General features: G+C 41.3%; 1 protein-coding gene across 2 annotated transcripts in view; it reads left to right on the forward strand.

Annotated features, from left to right (window-relative positions):
* The window catches only part of LOC138301162 (discoidin domain-containing receptor 2-like), a 367,128-nt gene that overhangs the window by 2,159 nt on the left and 346,503 nt on the right, over positions 1–18,466 (forward strand). The window lies entirely within an intron of this gene.

The raw sequence follows: 18,466 nt of genomic DNA on the forward strand, positions 1-18,466 counted from the left end.
CACTGCAGTGTGCTCACTCCCGATGTTCTTCCCTGCTGCGTGTTTTGTGCTGCAGTGTCATCTGTGCCTAATGCCACTACGCTGTGGAAGGCGCTTGAGGTACCTCAGTCCAATTAACTTTATGCCTAGTGTGGTCCACGTAAGTGCCATTCTTTGCCTGCACTGGAGTGTATTCTGTGCATGTTGTGCATCACTGCAGTATGTTTAGTGCCGGGTGTACAACACTGCAGATGTACTTCACTGCACCGTTTTCCAGCGCTGAAGTATTTACATATAGATTTACTTCACTGCACTGCGCTTCTACGTTCAGTACCATGTGTAGTTTTCAATATACTTCACTAGCTTCCGCTTAGTGCCCGATATACGTGCAGTGCCTCCAGTGCGCCACGGTCATAAAGTGTGTGCTGAGTGTGTGATGCATCTCACTGGCGTGAATTCAGTGTCTGGTGCAGTTTCAGTACCTGGCGTGTATTGGTTGGATTGTGCTGAGGTTGCGGTGTGCACCTATTGATTGTGCTCCGTGCCTGGCGCCCTTCTGTGGATCATGTTGGCTTCTCTGGATTGCGTTTAAGGCCTCGTGCACTTGTGTGGATTGTGTTCAGTGCCTGATGTACTTCTCAGACCCCGATGCGCATCTTTCGGTCGTGATAACCGCTGACAGGCGCGGCTGTTTGTTCCCAGCGCCCCGTGTGCTTGTCTGCGGTGTTTTGACTGTTGTTGTCTTACTTCTCATTTGTGTTCAGTGCCCGACGCCTCACACTGGATGGAGTCCTGTCTGCAGGGCCCTGCGTTCCTCTTATTGCCAGTTATAAAGATGGGTCTGCCTGCAGCATGTACTATTTGCTTTAATTAAAACTCGAACAACTATGTGTTTCTATATCGCCAGGGAATATAACAATGGAAGAACAGTGTTGACACTTCCTTGAAGTTATCCCTGAGGTCACAAATGTCCGTTGTCACATACCTGACCCGGTTTCTGTGCCATTTGCATCTATGAGAGCTTCGTTGCAGAGTGACCACTCAGACCAGCAAGCAATCACCCAGTGTTCACCTGGCGGAGATCCATGTAGCTTGACTTACACATTTGTGCTGTTTCGTAGGATACTGCTGGGCAGCCTGAAAACCTGATTGGTTGAGATTCCCGGATGCGGCCCACGAGCTGGAAACTCAACAAATACATTGGTGCCCTCACTCCTTCATCTTGGATAACATAGAGTCGGGGATCGGAAGTTGCATAAAGCACTTTCTTAATGACCAGCTGAATGCTTGCCATCTCTGGTAACAAACACATCGACACCATGACAGAAATAATAGCCATCCCAGTCTGCACTGGGTGACTGACATTGGTCACATTTTATCTTCAGCATGTGCTATCTGATGAACATTTCAAACCATTTTGATAATATTAATCATTTGAGCAATGCAATAAACAAGCTGTTCCAAAATATTGCTTTGCCCAGAGGCTACTGGGGATCTTACAAAGTGGTGGGGCAAATTGCTTGCCCCAAATTAAATCAAGTAAGTCTGATTTCTTCCAGAAATATTTTAGAAGACTTGTCTCTACAAAAATGAATGTAAAATAATGCATTTTCACATAAATGTATTTGAAAACAATTGTCCTGTCGAGTGTATGAAGCCTGATACTAAATAAGAGTTGACCACTTTTTTTCAAAATGTGTAAGTGTACCCACTTTGTGTAATAATTGCATCCTCTCTGCATGCCCAGCCTTTTGTTATGGGTGTCCTCCTTGTGCCCTCTTATGCCGAGAATTATATACAGTATGCCAGTTCCAGAATCATGCCACCCATATACTCTGGATAACCCATAAGCCAAAAATGAACTCTAGTATGTTGGCCAACATGTCATGGTTACCCGAACCCCTTCCCTAATATCCCATAGTTGTCCTCCTAAATACCAAGAATTATCTCCATTAGATCGGCTTTTTCTTTTGCAGTAGATGATCATATGCCAAGAATTAACTCGTAGCACAATGCCAACTGTTTGCCTTAGAGGAACCCTTGTGCAAAGATTACATCATATATGCCAGCACCAGCATTTTGGCATGGATTCCCCTTATTCTCAAAAATATTTCCAAAATGTCAACACCAACATTTTACCATGGGTGCCTGCTATGCCAAGGATTTCCTAAAATGTGCCAAAAAACAATTGCAAGAGCGACCCAGAATATTCATGCGAACCTGGGTACAATTATCACAAAACATATCTTCATGTGAAACTCCTTTTCTGTCAATTTCTTATATTTTAGCAGAAATATCTTGCTACTGACTTAATCACTCCACCATTCCTGGATAAAGACTAAAATCATCTGTTATAAATATCTCAAATTTGTAGCCTAAATCCAGTACCAAAACATATGCAACAACACAAGTTTATTAAAATAAGAAAAACATAAACTGTGAAGAGAAGTGATGAAAAAATGTGCCCCCCAAGTGAACAAGAGACGTGACAACAGAGGGCAATAAAAGTCGCTCGTATTTCTGTAATTCTTGATGTATCTCAAAACAGACGTCCTCTTATTGAATTATGAAGTACCTATGTCTATATAGTGATTTATCAATCTCAACACAACACAGGAGGTCTGTCAATTTAGACTGTCGATGACGTTTCGACCTTTACACAGGGGGCCAGGGTCTCACCAGGACAACAATGACCTGGGGAATAGCAGTTGTTACAATGTAGACAATTAAAGGGCCTAATTTTGGTGAAGGTTAAAGGTATTGATGGCCAGCCCAACACCATGCAAAAGTCACCTTAATTTATAGCCAGGTCTGACTGACAGCACTTTCCACCATAAGGATTTCTGAGCACAAATACTTCCAGTCATAGTAGCATTTTCCCAGGCTGTCTCTTATGCCAATATTTACCTTCGATTTGCGAGTGACATAATTTTTGCCACTGGTGCCCCTTATCCAAAATGTATCTCTAGCGGGCTAGCACCAGCATTTTGTTATTGGTGCTCTTTAAGCTAAGAATTGCCTCCTGTAAGGCATCATTGTTCCACGAGTGCCCCTTATGGCAAGGATAACCTCTAGTGTACCAAGCTATGACCAGCATCTTGACATGGGAGCCACTGATGCCGATAATTCCCCCCCAATATTCTAGTACTTTTTATGGGACCCTTTAAGGCAAGAATTACCTCCAGTATAGCAACATTTTTCCACTCACATCCATGAACACTCACTCTCAATGACCCATAAGCACGCTATCACTCAGTCACCCACAAACACGCTCTCTCCCTCACACCTTATTATCGCACATCCCCACAGTGGAAGATTTATTTTATTGTTTTAAGTATTATGTTTTCCTATCTGTAGCTAGCCTCCTGATTGGGTCTCCAACTGAGGGCTCCCTGGTGTCACATATGCATAGTATTTGATGGGTAGGCCCCGTACTGTCAGTCACAGTATAGCGTGTGGCCCCTGGGCAGTTACAGCGCTGGGAGGCTGTGCTTCATTACAGAGCTGCGAGGCCTGCTTGAAGGCCCACATTAGTTCAGACAGAGCACAGTCTGTCACCTTTTTATCTGTACAAACGTCACTTGACAGCTCGGATAAGTTTTCCTCACTTCCCAAAACATGCACACTTTGTCATTGTTTTTCCTTGTCTGTGTGAGGAGACATGGTGGAGGTTCACTCTCTTGGACTGACAGGGGAAACAAGTTGAGGGACGACACCCAAACACTACAATGAGTGAGCTCCCACTGGCTTTAGCTGTAAAAAAAAAATGTCATCTTGGTTTCCTAATGTTCTTCACAGCCAACATATGTTTCGTCCTAAATATACTTTTTGGGCAAGCTTGACCTGGTGATTGATAATACTGTTTTGCATCAGTACTGTCCGCAGTAAAGTTCTGCACTCGTTGAATGTCTTGTCTCGCTTGGTCTAACAATATGTGCTCTGGCCGAGTCTGCGTAAGTCTACATGTATGAGGTGGTAAATAAATTTTGCCATTTCCTGAAATACTCAAAAGGGCACATTGCCTTGTTAGCCTGAATTTGGGGTGAAACCTTGCCCTCTTTGGAAGCCGCATGTAATATTTCTACTTGTGGAATACCTGTCATAATCATAAAATGTCCAGGTACACCTATTAAGAGCTCATTGTGACCCAATTACATGGTGTGAGCATTTATGGTAAGGAAGGCTTATTCTCTCTCACTTTGTTCTTTACTGCATTGGCTCCAATTTCTTCGCTCATCAACTAGCTAAGCGAAGCACCTAACTATGCATGCCACACCATGCCCATCCTTGAGCTGGTAAAGCTACAATTCCAGAAGTGTTACCTTGATGGCAGAAGGAACCAGGCTGCGCAAAATCCCAAAAGTGCAGAGGATCCCAACATCATAAGTACCTACCAAATGAACAGAGGTTTAGTCAGTTATGGCAGCCACCATTCCAACAAAATCCCTGGGTACCACAGCATCCCAACGAGGGACTCTGCATTCCTGGTCACAGCAGCATCCCAGTGACAGTACCATGCATTCCTCCAGATATTAAATTGAATTGGTCACGCGCCTTTTTGCTAGGAATGCGTTCACCCTAAAGGGGTTCTGTGATCTTTATTACCCTCTCTCTGTGACACTCTGTAACGTATGCAGAGATAGCTGAGATTGTACGTGAACAGGAAACAGTCACTCCATCTCTCAGTCAGGTCAGTTATTGTGAGGCCCGCCTGTGCGCTATGGAGGCGGGGTCCATGGGCGTCCTCCATGGATACTGATATACAAGAGTGCCTCCTGTCCATCTTGCATCTTCATGAACAGAGGTTCGAGCCTAGGGTTAGGGCCTGGGGGGCATGAGTAGCATTGGGATTAGGGTTGGCGGTCCTGCCCATGCGTGGCAGAGAGAAGATCCCTGGTTAACTCCAAAATATTGAGTTTACCCAGGTGAGTTCTCTGTCTCTCCCAGAGGTAAATAATGCTAGGAGCTTCCATCAGTGTGCATGTCATTTCCCAACTGCTACACGTTTCCATTCCCCCCTCTCTATTTTACGCACAACTTCCCTCTCTCTTACTCTCTCTTTCACCCAAACATAGAATTCTCCTGCTCCCCTCCTCTCACTCTTTCCCTCTGGTTCCCTCTCCCCTTCTTTGGCCACTTGGCAGTCTGGCGTGAGATCACCGAGGCACCCATACTGTATTCAGCGTACATATGATCTCCGTGTGATGCCTTTCTCACATACCTCCTATAATAAGCACACTGGCAATTATGCGGCTTATTCTGCACTCGCTACGCTTCAAGGTACACCCAGTACTCCTAACCTCAGCGCACACATTGGCAGGGATCTCTGTGCACTCATGCGTGTGGGAAGTGCGATGGGTTGTATTCCGAAATACCCCTTAAATTCTGGGTAAATCTTCATAACCCTGCGATTTACACAGTTTTAAGCTTTGCACCAACAACTCATGTTGCAAAAGGTAAACTTGCAGAGAACAATTCTGCACACGTGCCATTGTGTATGAGGGGAAAAATCATCTGGCTGAGTTGTATCAAACTTAAAACTATCCCTCCATGCACTGAAAATATGTTGACAAGCGAAGACGAACTTAAACCACAAAAATGAGTAAATTGCTAAAATCGTGAACTTTGTAAAACTTCGCAGAGTTTAAGAAACGTCAGTCATATCTGCTCACTTGACCTTCACACCAGCCCTGCTCACTGTACAGGGCGGAGTTTTTGTATTTGAAAAGCGGGCGTGGATGGTGCGTTACCTCAGACATGTTGGATTATGGTAATGTGCTTTATTTACAGTCAAAAGCAGCTTCACTGAAAGAGTTGAAGGAGGCAGGATCTGCAATAACATGCCCTGGTTGTTTAATTGTGCCTCTGGGTTGGGGCTCTGCTGAAGTGGATCTCCCACAGAATATACGCTGCTTTGTAACAATGCCCGGGTTTGGACTTTTATAAAATATCTACTCGTCTAGGAGCGGGATGCTTCAGACATCTCCTTGTCCTGATAAAGCAGCAGTGTATTTCTTCTGGAGCCAGGAAGTGAGATGACAGCTAATGGCAGTGTTCTCATTATTTCAGAGCTCGCATGTTTGGGGGTGAATTTAAGAATACCCTTAATCTATTTATTTACACACTGGAACAGGTTAGGAATGTACTCTTGACAAGGAAAGGAGTAAATCTTGTCCAGTATGGGAAAAAAGGTTTATGGAAAGATAATTTGCTATAACTCATATTTTCGAACGAGAAAATATATGCTCACGTGGTAATCGAATTCACGAAAGGTGGTTCGTAGTCTGGTTTCCAAGCCTAATTTTGTAAACTTCTGAGAATTCCTGAAAGTTGTAAATCTGCACCAATGCAGGGATAGATACCTGAAAGTGCACTTTTGTGACTTTAAGAATTGGGTCACTGGTTTATTTTCCTGCTTCCCAAATTGTTGCCCATGAACGTTTTAAACTTATGCCCCATATTGATCGGTTTAGGTATTACTTGACAATCAATGCAAGTGTTGCCACACCTTATGCTGTCAACAGAAAAAGAGTTTGAAGAAGTGCTACCGAGAGGGGGGGCTTTGCTCTATCCGTGTGTTAGTTTCCTTGAGCACAGCATTTGTTTGGGCAGCAGCTATATCTGTCTGGTGAAAAAGAGTGCTTGAATTGCACTCCTACAGGCTTAGATTGCCCTTCTAAAATCCAGTGGCGATAGAGTCCCTGTCACTTCTCTAAGCCCAGCTGTCGTCTCCAGCCTTGTGCCTTCAACAGGGAGCAACCAAGATGGTTATGGCCAGTCAACTGGAGTCGGACAGTACCAAACTTGTTTGAAAGCACCTTCCCAGGCTCCTTTCTGCAGGCAGCAGTGCAAAAGTACATCTGGATCAGGTGCTCCACCAACCGAGATGGACTCCTGGGCATGGGCATGTACATTGATGAAGAACAAACAAACAAACTGCAGAGAAGAGCAGGAGGAGGGACCAAGCGACAAGCCAATATCTTTCACCGATCTCTGCCTCCAACCCCATTGGAGGACTGTGATTCCGCTACTGGGGATGCAGTCCAGGCCAGTGGGCTGCGGTGTGCCTCAAGTAGTGGAGGATGCACTGCTCTTCAGGTGCAGCATGGGGCTGCAGGAAGGGAGGTTTAGGGTGCCAAGGAAGGTGGCTCCACCCGGGAGCTCATCTGCTGACCTGTGCATTCCCTCCGTAGGCGGGGGCAGTAGTATCAATGTGGCTTTCAGTGGCCACTCGAGTATAGAGGAGGAAGAGCCGCAGTGTTGACCTGATTAGTAGACAAATAAGGACTGGCTGCTATTATTTCCCAACAACGAATGTTGACTATCTGACAAAAAGGAGGGCAGTAACATGTACCGCAGGCAGCGCAGTCTCAGAATCCACAGCACATACAACAGCACTTCAGGATGAGCACCCAGGGAGCCTAAAATAGCATGGGGGCAAACTGCAGGGCAACACGTAATATTCAAGGGGATCCGGTGCAACCGAATGATCCACAGTACACACCCATCCCGACACTACAGCTCCACGTGGCCAGTTGCAGTGCTCCACAACATGAACTGTGAGGGGATCATCGCTGCAGCACTGCTCCTGGAGATTGTTACCCATAGCAAGCACCCCATCAGGGAACACAAAGCACCTTTACATCAGTTTTCAGCCAAACTCGCAGATATCCATCGTGCGTGGAGAATTGGAGAACCATATGAGGGGTTGGGGAAATATTTTGGAAGATGAATTCGAAAGGAAAACATTGCCATAGATGCATCTACTGAGAATATTCACTTTAGTTTTCAGTATCAGCAGTGAGTATACATGTGACTTTGTACTAAATTTGCTTATGTTTACATATTTTTTATTCATTTGCATATCAGTAGCGTAACGCAGAATAACGAGGCCCCCTGCAGATTGTGATAAGTGGCCCCTGGGTCTACCATATCTCCTAGATATTCATTGGCCTTGGACTGAATAAGGGCCCCCCTAAAGCATTGTGGGACCCCTTTGCACAGGTGACAGTGTTACTTCCCTGATGCATATTTGCATGTTTAATCACATATATGCGAAAATATTTTGAAATCAAGCTGGAAAACATAGCACCCTGACAAACAAAGCCTCTGGAAGCAGTTTATCTACAATTGTATATATGATTTTTAAATTCCATTTTGAGGACAGACTAACATTATTATAATACAAATGTGGAGATCACAATGGAATATATAAGTGTATTTAAAAACAGTAGACTCCATTGTTATTTTTACTCAAAGACAGTATATCAGCAAGGGTGTATTTGTAATAAACACTTCTCAATTTTAGTGACAAGTTGAATCCACCCACGTTGATGAAATGTGGGGCTTTCTTTAATTTCATTTTCCTATTACGTTCCTGAGGCTTGCTGCAGGCATAGTATGTACAGATTTTTGTAGCTTTATCTGATGTTCTCAAGTGATAGCTTTGATTCTGAGCAAATCAGTTAATTTCCCCATGTGTGAAAAAGAAAAAGAAGTTGACAAAAAATAAACAAAGTAGTAGCGCCCATACCCATGTCTTATTGAAAAAACATTTGGAAGCAGATAACAACTGTCGTCATAATAAACATCCATTTCAAAGCAGAAAAGAGCTTCTTTGATGTGCGTGTAACATAGTAAAGTATAGCTACAAAAGGGTACACGGTTTAACAGGGACGATAGGGAAGAAGAAAAAATAAAAGTAGTACCTCACTTACAGAGTGATCAGTGGAAGGACAGTAATCAATCTGAAACAATCAGTACTTGGTACTTGCTCCAACTGAAAGAAGAGGCCGGTATGCGTTGGTCAATTAGGAGGCAGTGAATAAGAACGACAATGAAGCCAACGAATGTTAAGCAATGGGCGGGCTCCAAGCTCTGTATTGTAAACAATATCTCTCACAAGTGAGGGCACATGCAAACGAGCCAGTGGTCATACACCCAGCTTGTTGTTGCTCTTGGAGGGCAGGAGTAGTCACTCTTTCTTAGAGGTTGACCAAGACTCAGGCTGACTCGAGCACCCATTATCATCATTGAAACATCCATTCATGGCAGGACCCTTTCCATGCCTGGCCCTCCCCTTTGACTGTCTCTCATATCCAAAATAGTGTACTTTTTTAGGATGTCTGGGTTTAGAATCCAAGCAATGCCATTTTAGGAAAGGTTATATATTGTTTTGTCAGCTGTAATTGTGTTAATATAATTGTATGACTTTATACAGTGTTGCCATGGGAAAGCTAATGCAGAATACAGTTGGCCTACGTTGCTAGTTGCAAAAAGCCAAAGATAAAGGATATAGGCCTAATTGGTTGATTAGAGAAAGTTATGTCAGAGGACATAGGTCTGATCTCTGTATTCTGAAAATGTATGGCAAATGCAGTAGGCCTGATTTTATTTATTTTGAAAATATTGAATTGTTATTACATTCTTTTAAAGCCTGCAGACAGGTATTGCATTACATGGATTCTCACAGATCACTGTTGTAGACAACGGTTTTGGTATTGCTTTCTATTTCTGGTTTCCCTCTCTAAGAAAATGTTCAGGTAGAGGATGTGCATTTTGATATTCTTTGTTAACGCTCTCCGGAGGGGTTCTATTGTTTAGCCATTTTAACTTTGTGTGCATAGATATTATTTCCTGACTGTATGCCTGAGGGTAGCCTTGTGGGAAACGTATGCAGACTTAAATACTCTTGAGTTGGTTACGTTGACAAACCAACTTTAAAGGCTGATGCCTTATTGGCTGTTTTGTAGAAATAATGTTGGATGCAATAGGTTTGACATGTTTTTTGTGAAAGGTGGCAACAAAAAAGTAATCGTGACCAATTTGTTGTGAAAATTATTTGTTATGCCAATAGGTCTTCAAGATTGGATTTTCATCATACTGCATAGAAATATATTTTGTTACATGGAATCTCGCAGACTACCATAATAGGGAGGGGTGTTGGTTACCAGGTTCCCCCGCTGCTTACAAATACTGGTGTTGTTTATTCTTTTACTAACTGTAATTATGTATATATTTGTAATTTTGTGACTGTTCCAGCTGGTTGCCAGTTTTTATATGCAGTACAGGAAGCCTCAGTTTGTTATGGTGACCAGGCCATTGGCTTGCTCGGTTCATTCAAAAAGCTATGTCCGATTCCGTAGGTCTGAACTGTTTAATATGGAATTTTACAGCAAATTTTGAATGCCTGAAATATTATTAAAGTCATAGGCTTTTAAGGATGGATTGTCAATACACTTTATTAAAGTGGTATACTGTCATTTTGAACATTTCTCAACATAGGAAAGCCATCCTGGCGAAATCAGGGTTACAAAACTACATGTTAGAGAAATGCCAAAATGATGAGATCCCTTTTCATAAAAATAGTATGTTTTGTGGAATATGAGGAAACCGCAGCAAAGAGAGAAGGGCCTAGTCTTTTTGTCATTAGCACCCAAACAAAGACCACATTTTAGAGGAAGAGAAAATTCCCTCAAGAATAAAGTAATATATTGGCTGAGGAACACACAGAATTGCACCTCAGTAACAAGAGAGATATGTAGGGTTGAAAGGCTCTCAAACCCATTAGAAAACCAGGACATTATTAGGTTTGTTTCCCGTTGTGATAGCATGGTGTTAGGGTCAATGTCAGTTGAAGCGTGGACAATAAGCTCTGCTCATTCATCAGTCGAAATAAAATATAAACTTCCTGCAGGGTGGAGGGCCACAGCAGAGACCCATGTGCGCAATATTAAATACCCTGAGAGAGATGATCAACTTAATATTTGGACAGGGTAGACTGACTAACCCAAGATCAGAAAACAAAGAATAATCCTGTAGAGACAGTCAATATAATAGGGATGGTAGTGCCACTGTCCTCCAACGAGGAGATCTTGCCTAATCACACTACAGGTAACACATTGACGGGAGCTCTAGAACCAGGCCAGAACAGTCCAGGTGAGGTCTTCGGGATCCCAGAACTGCGGCGGTCTTGTGTGGGATTGTTTATACAGGAATCTGCCAGCCAATCTGCCATGTTAGAAGTCATATCTTGTAATGTAGCTAGCTTAGGATCTAAGCTAGGGGACCATGATAGTTTTTTTTTTATTGAAAACTTTGATATTTGCCTTTTACAAGGGACCTGGTGTCTTTTTTTTTTTTTTTACTCACTTAGGATTTTGAGGTGGAAATTCAATAGTGTTGCCAGCCCTGCAGTGTCAAAGTATATTATGAATTATTTTAATGGTTGTATGTGTTTGTCCAAACCCACTTTGGAGGGCAAGAGGCTTATAATTGTACAGTAAATATTGAACTGTTTTTTAATGATGTATGATTTATGGAAAAAAAACATTTCTGAAATAGGCTATATTTAGTATTGGAAAAGACATATGTCATGAAAAGGAAGGGGTGTGGAAAGGGGGAACACATACATGGGGCAGGGGAAGTAGTACTTTTTAAGGAGTTAAGGGGGATGTTGCAAGATGTATTAAAGAAAGTGAAGGGGAGGTAAAATAATAGAAGGGAGTAAAAGCAGGAGGTAACAAGTGAAGTGTGTATAGCATGAGCAAAGTGTAAATGGGTAGGTGAAGTAGTAACAGTAAAAAAGGGAGAATCCTGGAGGTTGCAAAATGCACGGATATTAAAGAAAGAGAAGGGGAAGTAAAGGAGAAAAGGTAGCAGGAAAAGGGCATATGATCGGAAACATGGAAGGGCATAAAAGAAGTAATAAAAATAAAAAAATGTAAAGGAGTAAAGCCGGGGTATTAAAGAAAAGAAATGGGAGGTAAAACAATACAAGGGAGTAAAAGCAGAAATGTAACACGGGTGGGTGTGTGAGTGGGTAGGGGAAGGAGTAAAAGTACAAAAAATAGGGTAATAGAGGAGAGTGCAAGCCATATGGGTGTCAGAGAGGAGTTGAGGATGTTGGGGGAAACTCTTTAAAAAGGGGGTCTGAGGACGGGAGTGATCCGCTCTCATCAATAAAACATGATGAAACAAACATTTCTTTGAAAATGGTTTTCTCAGGCTTGGTTTCCTGAAACTACAGAAAACAGTAAATTAAGAAAAATTAGTCAAAATAGGTTTGATGAGAAACGTTTGTTAGAAACACTTTCTTTAAATATGTATGTATTCAGTCAAAAGCACATACAGCTATTGAAGGATGCAGATTAGTATTTTGTTGTATGAAATCTCATACACTAACTTAAAAAGAAAGGATTTTGGTTTTGGGCACCTCTTCGGATAAACTCTTTGAGGTAGAAGATTAGTACGATGACAATCCTTTTTAGACCTTCTTACCCGGGGTAGTGTCTTCTAGGCCTGTGGAAAAAAAGCATTAAAACTCCACTTACATACACACACACATACATACATAGAGGGTCTTTGACCTTCTGTTTTCTGTCTGTGCAAATGTCATTTTATTTGCTCCTCCTGCTGGCAGGATACTGCCTGGGGCAATCAGTCAACCCAGTTCCGCCATTGGCTCTATTGCCCTGTGAGTTATGTCATTTGGCCTGATCATGTGTGGGCATTCACCTGAAAAGGAGCGTGATTCATTCTCTGATCTGGTGGCCAACCCTTTAGATTTCCATTTTTTTGTTACTTATTACAAGACCGCTTTCATTTATTTATTTTTCATTTATTTTAATCATCCAGCAGTTCCCCAGACAATACCACTGGGCTGATTGCACGACCCTTATTTCATCATTTAATCTGTAGTGTGCTGCATTATGTGCAGCCACTATGTGTAAATTGGACAGCCATCTTGGAATGGTGTGTCCATTGTTTTACCATTCAAAGATAGCTGTCTTGTTTTGACACAACACTTCTAGCATTTGACAAGGGATGTCCAGTGATGCTGGTTGGGTGGCTACCTTGCAATGGTGTTACACATAGTGTGTCATTGTTTTTAGCTCTATAAAATGGCTAACACATTTCTTCTAAATGCTGCAGCTGCTTTGGAATGTCAAAACAAAGATACTCTATATACATTACCTTTGCAAGACGGTCCTCTGCTACTGTGTTTCATTTTATTTTTGCATTGAATGCGTATGTGTGTTAAGTTTAAGGGGCGGCATGTTTTTCTTTTTCTAACTTTTTCATATATTATTGTTGATATTTTGTATTAAGGCACAAAGGGACAGAGATTCATTCAATGTAAATCTAGTGAAAACACATTTTTTTGCATGTATACATTAGATATATGAACCTTAAAATGCACAGCTTACACCTTTAATGGCTCTTCTTATTAACATTCATAGATTAAATGTTTCAGGTAACAAGAAAACAAGACAGCATCCATGCTGATTCTATTCCTTATTCTCTGGTTTTGTCTGAGTCTATGTGGGCCCACTCTAGTCAATCTCATTCTCTCACTTGCATTTAGCCCTGTCCTAAATCATTTATAAAGTGCTCCCAGATGAGCTAAATTAGCATAGTTTGGATATGTAGAGTACTTTAGGTATCCACCCTGGTCCAAATTTAATCCTACCCTGCTGTTTAATATAAGTACTCACACTTTTTCAAATTTCTGTACTCTATCACGCAGTAAAGTTGTGAGTTTTTGCATTGCAAATATTGGCCAGATTTTTGTTCACCATATATTTACAGGAGTAGAGGAAGGGAATCTTCAAAACTGTGCTATTGTTAGCCTACCTTCTAGCAGTAAGTGCTCGGCGAGCTTTCCACCTGGACTGTTCAGGGCGTCTTCGCTCTTGCCAAGGCATCCCGATTCCCACGATCTCTTTATTTTTTTAAGTAATGGCTTACCAAAAAGCCTGCATGGCATCACATCCACACCACATATGGGACATTGTGCTCCTTTCCTTCCCACATGTCCAACACTCCACTACCATTTCATCTTTACCTTGTGCCCATTCTCTTTATATTGGCTACAAATGGATGCTGCAGCAGCCCATTCCTAAATGTAAAGCCACTAAGTCTCACCAACTTCTTTCCCCAATTCTGCCTCCCATTTTGCGGCATGTGTGGGGTTCTCAGCAGATGCGTGGCCTGAAAAATATTGATATGGTTGAGTAATACCGTTCTTAGACTTGTGACCTTTTAATAAGGATTTTTTTGGTGTTAAATCTCTTTCTGTGGCTTCCCTCCCGAACCTTGTAATGGCCCAATTTATTAGTAGTGTCTATCGAAATGTGTCCTGTCTTGGCGTACTCCATTGTTGACAAAGCATGTTTAATATATAGATCTTCCCCTTTTCAAATAAATCCCCTAATGTAGCTGTTTCACGAGGGAGCCAATTGTGAAGCCCCTTATCTATAATATATGAGAGGAAATCATGGTTTTTCAATATTGGGGTCATTGGGGATGGGTACGTAGTCCTCCCACCTCTTCTGACTTCAGTGTTCAAGTTTTTCACGTAGTCCCCAAATGAGGATGCCCCTCTTGAGTATCAATGGAAAATCTGAGTAATATAAAGTAGTTTGGGGCTAAAATCAATCTTAATTTAATACAGGAAACTATGCCAAATCGTTTTATTTCTCATTTCCCCCCCCTGTATAAATCTTTGAAAAGAACTCCCATAAGTGTAGGGATTTTGGCATAATATAGCATATTCATTTGTGCAGTAATCATTACTCCCAAATACTCCAAGGAGATCACGAGATCACTCGAGTGCTAGTTCTTTTATTAATGCACAGCAGTGGTCTGGCCTGTGTGTGATGCCCAACCTGTGGACGCAGTGTAATTGATCATCAAACCTGAAACCTCTGAGAATCATTGTAGCTCTTGAATGGGGTTCGTTATAAAGCGGTAAAATATCACCCTCAAACAGCACAATCTCGTAAGTGGTGGGAACGAGGAGGTACCTCTACCTGTAATCCGTAGGGTGGCTTTTTTTTTCTATACATCAGTGGTTCCAAACCCAGTGTAATATACAGCGGAGATGGGACTGAACAATAGTTTAACAAAATGTTTTTCCTTGTAAAGTTACAGGTTTGTGTGCACATTTTATTTTTTAAAGCAAAAACACATCAATCTTGCTTTCAAGTTTATGTATGCGTTTGCGTATAATCAGGGACCATTATATGTAATCTAAAGTTGTTAAATTTAGCAAAGAAGTTCGACCCTAAAGAATTGTCAGTAATGCAAGCTGAACTCGCAGCTCCCAGTATTTTTTAGAGCACTTGCCCTATAGTAAAGTCTTTGCTTTGCACTAGTGAATCATGAATACACGTTTTAACAATATATATATATATATATATGTGTGTTTGTGTGTGTGTGTGTGTGTGTGTGTATATATATATATATATATATATATATATATATATATATGTATATATATATATATATATATATATATATATATATATATAAGCACCACTGTTCTCCCCCCCCCCAACAACCACTCTAGCATGAATCTAAGTTAGACAGCTTGGAAGTAGGATAGGATGTGTGGGATTGCCAGTCCGCCCTGTAATGTCGAACAGTACTAAATATTGTTTGTCATTTGTGGGGCTGTACAGTGCCATATCTAGGATTTAATCACATTTATCACTAACTCTCCAAATTTCTGCATTACTTGTCTTCATTGATCAAGTAAGATCTGGATACCACACTATAACAATATAGTGGTTCTGTAAAACTACTTGTAAAGCACCTTGGCATTCTAAATGTAGCATTGGGAGCTCATTCTAGGTTGGCTTGGATGGTATTTTACCAGTCCAAAGCTGTAATACTGTGCTCGGAGTGGTAAATGGCTTTTGTCATTTTACAGCTCGGCAAGGTTGACACTGTGTCAAACCTATGCTTACAGATTTTGCTCTATAAATGGCAAAATACTTTGTCACTATCTAGCTCGGCGTGGATATCACTGTGCTGATCCAATGCTTAAAAACCTTACTAGAGTTATCTATTCTCTTTTTTGCATAATTTATGTGTCACTCTAACCCTGAAATATATATATAGGAAAATAAAATATAAAGTTTGGAAAATCCATAGCAAATCACTAAATGATTTAATACTGGATTAGCATTCATATTGCCAAGGGCACAGACATTTGAAATCCTCATATTAGTTTTAATGTTCTTGAAGTAAAAAGTGTTGTTCCTTCTAGCAGTAATTTGAGTTAAATACTTCGATGTACTGCAGAACTTTTATTTGTCAAACTGACATCAGACAAAACACCAGATGTCTTTAGGATTATTTTATACACGAAGTGTATACCAATTTACCAGTCACCAGAATGTATTGATTTATATATTTATTTTAGTTACCTTGTTGACAGTAATAATACACCATTTTAATTGGGACCAGATTGTGCCACCATTTGCGCTACCGAACAGTGACGAACTTCACCGTATGGTCATCTAGCTAAAGAGCTTAAAATGAGCATGGTTACAGGTATTAATGCTTGACACGGCAGCTGCCCCGTGTACCTTCTGCATAATTCAGTTAGTCAGATGGTTGGGTCAATTCCCTTTCTCTAGCAGTGTTCCACAACCTGAAGGTCACAGGTTAAACTAAAATGTGTATGGACTTGTTTTTCTTTAAAATCTGTTTGTTCTGTGTAACACATTGTTCAATAAAAAGTAATTTCAATCTTTGTAAATGACAATTTGTGTTGCGCTCAATGGTTATAGTAAGCAAATGTCCAAGTTTGTCATTTAATGGAATTATTGGAAAATGTAGTACAGCTTCTGACTTGCTGGATTTAGTAATTATTTATGCTATGCATGGCTCTCCTAGAGAATTATTGGCGTAAATGACTGGATTTTAAATCTAATAATTCAGGGCTATGACGTAGCAATGCTGGGTAACAGAGATTGTTAATGACTGTTGCCACCTTATTAGGGAATTCCAGTCTGCTCTGACAGGGCTCTCTGAAAGTCTGTTAGATCAGCATTGAAAATCAGGAAGCACAGCTTCTGGAGGAAGGAAAGGGAGGGCACAGAGAGTGGTGGGGGTGGGTGACAGGAGACCATGTATTTTTAGGTTTCGCCTGCACCCGTGCCCTTGAATGCTGTGCTTGCAAAATCTTTTGTTGCTAAAAAAAATTAAAAGGGGCCTAGAAACCGCTCCTTACTTACCTGAACCTACCATTGGCTTGTGCCAACGTCACTGTAATTTATGTGCTTCTGATTGGCCAGCACGTCGTCTGCTTTCACTTCCTGCTCTCTTCTTTGCCATCCATGCCATCGTGTTGCTTCGGGACCTTGCCAATGGCTACTGTCCAGTGTCCTTCCTCTGGCTTCAACACTGAAGGTACTTCTTTTTACTTTCTGCATGCCCTCTTCTGACTTTGCTGTTCTGCTGTCCTTAAGAACAGAAACCAGAACTGTAGGAAGCTTGAGCAAAATCAGTGAAGCCACTTTCAAAATATGCTAATATATAACTTTGTGTGTATGCCTTGCTGGTCATAAAAAATGGGGTAATCAGTGCTGAGGTGGGGGGTCAAGTCAGTCCTTGCAGCTGCCTGCCACCCTCCCGCCACAAGCTGTGCTTTCTCTGCATCCTGGCGACTGAGAGTGCAGAGATGGGCTGAGGTGCCTCATGCTAATGCAGAACCCTTCTCTGTACTCCTACCGGCCTCTCATTAAAGTAAAATCATCTTGGGAATGCCTGTGTCCATTACCAGGAGAAAAGGAGAACAAGAACAAATACAGCTCTGAAGATATGAACTGCCCTTCCAACATCAGAGCTTTTAAATCTTCTGAAAACGTCAGAAGACACATTTTTTCACTCTTCCCTGTCAAATCCCCCATCCTTTGTTTTGACCTGACTCTAAAAATAAGCGCAAATGGAAATAGATTTTCTCTCAATCTATGATGGTCCCTATTTTTGGAATGGGTCTGGCTGAATTAGAAATGAATGCTTGCACAATTATGGAGAAGATTAGTTCTTTTCTCTCTGGATAAACATGTTCCTGCAACCTCCAGCCCCCAACTTTAGCTCTCTGGGGCTCTCCGAACCCATGCATACAGATTCACCAGGGCGAGCACAAGGGACACCACACGACACGATTGACGCCTGATGGCATCACAAGACTTGACCTAAAGATGCTTGCAGTTTCCCTGCTGCTAAACTATGCTGGCTTGGAGGCAGTGCTGTTATGGGACTACAGTAGGCTGCACTGAAAAGTGAATGGAGAAGATGTGTTCGGAGTTTAGTACCTTTAAATAATCTTTTGTGATAACGACATACATATTAAAATGACTGTTCTTTATTATTATTAAGGGTTGGCTGGTAGCTGCAGCCTGAAAGTGGAATTTGCTGTGTATCAAAAATGTTAAAATCAATATAACTAGTAAAAACAATATTAAAGGGGTGTGTGGCAGTGCCGTTTTCTACAACAATAGCCAATAGGTTTTGCCTTTATTTTTTCTTTTGCATTCTATCTTACTATTTAACTGGATTATAAATATTAGAACATTTTTTATAATAATGTTTGTTTTAAATTTGTTAAACCATTAATAGTTGTTTATGTTGTTGTTTATTAATTCAACATACATCACAACATAAACAACTGTTAACGGTTTATTTATAATCC

Source organism: Pleurodeles waltl, chromosome 6 (genome assembly GCF_031143425.1).
Source record: "Pleurodeles waltl isolate 20211129_DDA chromosome 6, aPleWal1.hap1.20221129, whole genome shotgun sequence".
Taxonomy (NCBI): domain Eukaryota; kingdom Metazoa; phylum Chordata; class Amphibia; order Caudata; family Salamandridae; genus Pleurodeles; species Pleurodeles waltl.